Source organism: Photinus pyralis, unplaced genomic scaffold, assembly GCF_008802855.1.
Source record: "Photinus pyralis isolate 1611_PpyrPB1 unplaced genomic scaffold, Ppyr1.3 Ppyr1.4_LG6, whole genome shotgun sequence".
Taxonomy (NCBI): Eukaryota; Metazoa; Arthropoda; class Insecta; order Coleoptera; family Lampyridae; genus Photinus; species Photinus pyralis.
In genome coordinates this window covers 4,648,547-4,651,693 of record NW_022170663.1, presented here as the reverse complement: position 1 = coordinate 4,651,693, position 3,147 = coordinate 4,648,547, and the positions used below count along the sequence as shown (strand labels likewise).

Sequence of the window (3,147 nt, the reverse complement as noted above, 5' to 3'; positions counted from 1 at the left end):
AAGTTCAGAAACTAATTACGTTATTGTACCCAAAAGTATTACCTAATCATTGTTATAAAAATAAAGATTCCACTTACCGAAAAGAAGCATCAAAAGTCCGTAAACGGGATATCTTTGTAATCCACTCACTCACAAAACTATATCAAAATTACTCGTACCTATATATTCTGTAATCACTTCAACAAGAGACAACTACCTGTAAGGGATTAACAAAACTGTGAGTTTATAAATAGATATTGTTTATGAGTTACGACTTACAATGTGCATGACTCATCAACCCTTCAGTGTAATTTGTCAATAGGATTAGTAGGATAGGATATCGGTAGTAAGCATTCCAACAGTGTTATTGTTATGACTTCCGACTCTATATGAGATATGATGGGCGCCCACCCAAACCATTTTTTTCTCGCAGAAAAAACAGTTTTTATTAGTTAAGGGGCCTCGAGGGCCTTCGGGGCAGAGCCGGGGCCCCGTAGGCGAAGGCCTACTACGCCCACCGTTAAATCCGCCACTGCATTTAAAGTACGCAGATTGGTAGCAACCTTTTTATATTTTTGGATACCTATTTCAAAAAATATTTTAAGGATATATTCAGTGTCCGCGACAAATTTCCACCCTGTATATTGGGAATTTAGACAAATTAATAATATTCAAGACCATCTTTATATTAAAATATATACAAAAAAACTGCTAGAATTAACAATATTCAAGGAAGCACTGTGCGATGTTTCGCACCCAGTGTTTTGCGTTTTACAGGGTGTCCCATTTTCGACACTTTTATAGGGAGTACCTACTATCCAAAAAGTAATTAGGTGTTATGTGCTCTTTTTCTGTCTAACTTAATTTGTTAACATTAAAATTTGAAAATTTTCACTCACTTCAGAGAAACGGTACAAAATAAAAATTGTCAGTTACAAAATATTTTTTTACTTAATCTTTATAATGATTGTTGAATAATCTGTCGTTTTAGAATCGGTCGGAATATTTTTTTAATATAGGTAACACACTATGGATGATATAAAAAAAATTCAAGTGATTCAAAAAGATCCAAAAAACAATTATTTTAAATTTGAATCTTGTTCTAATTTTTTTTTAATGTTTTTTGTGTATGTTATATTTTGGAAAAATATGTTTATTAAGACTATATACAATATCACCTGCATGCAGAACCTGCAACAGTGGTCAACTTTTTGACGTGAACCAATCCAACACACTAGTGCAACTCACTAAACCACAGCACAATCCAGATCTTCGTCAATTGACGCTAAAAAATCAAAATTTGAAAAATTAGATAAAATAAACACCATCATACATCATTTATATTTATTGATTTTTACCAACTACAGTTTCAAGGACTTGGAACACAGCACGAAAGTCCATTCTCACACTCCCCGAAGTTGTATAATATAAGAGAACTTTGACAATTAGCCTTACATTCCAGAATCGGTAAACTAATACCAAATACTTTGCATGCTGATCCCGAAGGCATCGGCGCTAAAAAGGTAGGTTTGGTTTTTATTGAAACCTTTTACCTTCATCAGCGCAAACCTGTAGTATGTAAATTATTAACAAAGTGACTATTGTAATAAACAAGAAGCTCATTACGGTCTGGATTCACCACGACTTTTTAGTAAAGTGAAGTGTTGAAATGTTTTAGGCGAACAATAGTTTATTACCTATAACTGGTTTATAGCTATGTTTACGAGACGGAACGGAATTAAACCTTATGAAGCAAATGGAGGGTGCTTTGCAATTACTACACTCTATTAAAAACGGAAGGTCGCATTTCTACTGCTATAATTTATCCTAGAATAAGGAAAAGTCATCTTGGGCTACAAAATAGTTAGGCATGTCTTTGCGGATAAGCAGCCAAAACAGATATACCTATCATCATTATTAACTAGGAAGACGCTGTCAAAAAGCCCATGATATTCTACTTAATAAGGACGCGGTTCTCCTTCGTGTGGGATACACTATATAACGCATAAAACGAGGGGTAAAGGCCGCACAATTCTATTGTAAATCCTTGTCTTTTTATTAGTAATTATTGCTGTCCCGCTCAGCTTGCCATGTTTACAGTCACGACTGTTTTTTGTGTATCAAGATTAAAAACCTCGTTTTTCAGCATCATTTGAAATTTTGTCAAGCGGATAATGGATCCGTCATTCTCTGAGATGTGAGGCGATGACATTTTATTGCCAACCTTGACGCGTTAAATGTCCTGTTTTATAAAGAAAATGTTGGATAGGTTGGGGTAACTCAAACCACAATCAAAAATATCGGAATTTTAATGATTTAATGACGCCCAGTTATCACTTTTAGAGCGTTACTAATCGTTTGTACCTGGATGCAAATCAAACGAGTATTTACCATTTCCTCTAGCATCGTGCTCAGATGATTGTTTAAACTAATCAGTAACGTACTGGTTCGACCGGTCCAGGAATGACACCCTTGAGAACCGAGTTTGGAGATAAATGAACTGCTTTCAGATTCATTGATTTCTTCAGGTTGGTTAGGTTTTCCTAGGGTTTTTCAGTTTCTTCAGACTCAACTCCAAGTTCCTCAACTTCTTCAAAATTATTTATTTGTCATTCTTCACATTCTTCCGTTCTATCAGATTTTACTTTTTTTTCAGTTCGTTCAGCTTCTTCGGATATTCAGATTCCGAAGACTCATTTGATTATTCCTTTCCTTCTTTCAATTCATCTCTTAGGATTCTTCATATGCTTTGACTTCCCTAGAATCATCAATAGAATAGAAGTATGCATTTTTATTTTAACGTGTTTTCGTAAGTTTTAGCTTCCTTCCGCAATTTTTTTAAGCTGTGCCGCTTCCTCGGCAATCAGAGAAACGTTCAGGTGGTGACTGTTGGATTTTTTACGTATAAACATAAACGATTATTGCGTTTCTAGTTGTATCCAAGTCGTTTGTTTTTCCTTGTACAGGAGTAATTCCTAGAATTGTTAAATGCAGGGCAATTTATTGTTTATTGTATTACCAATTGTGCTTTGGTAAATCATTTAAGTGACAGTTCAGTTTGAATTTATGGGCAATAGTTGATTTATTAGCTATAACAATGCGTTTAATTGGGCAAACAATTGCGTATTTTTCGTATAGAAAATTGTTATTTGAGATAAAAGAGGTTCA

General features: G+C 34.4%; 1 long non-coding RNA gene across 2 annotated transcripts; it reads right to left on the bottom strand.

Moving 5' to 3' along the window:
• Positions 1–1,107: 1,107 nt before the first annotated feature.
• Positions 1,108–1,655, bottom strand: LOC116174340. 2 transcript variants are annotated; one of them, XR_004146086.1, is made up of 3 exons: positions 1,549–1,655; positions 1,313–1,494; positions 1,108–1,264 (listed from the first exon to the last, which is right to left on the bottom strand). It is a non-coding gene; the product is annotated as an uncharacterized LOC116174340 (long non-coding RNA). The 2 variants fall into 2 exon arrangements; XR_004146087.1 differs by lacking the exon at positions 1,108–1,264 and having other exon boundaries at positions 1,307–1,494.
• Between the last annotated feature and the right edge of the window lie 1,492 nt (positions 1,656–3,147).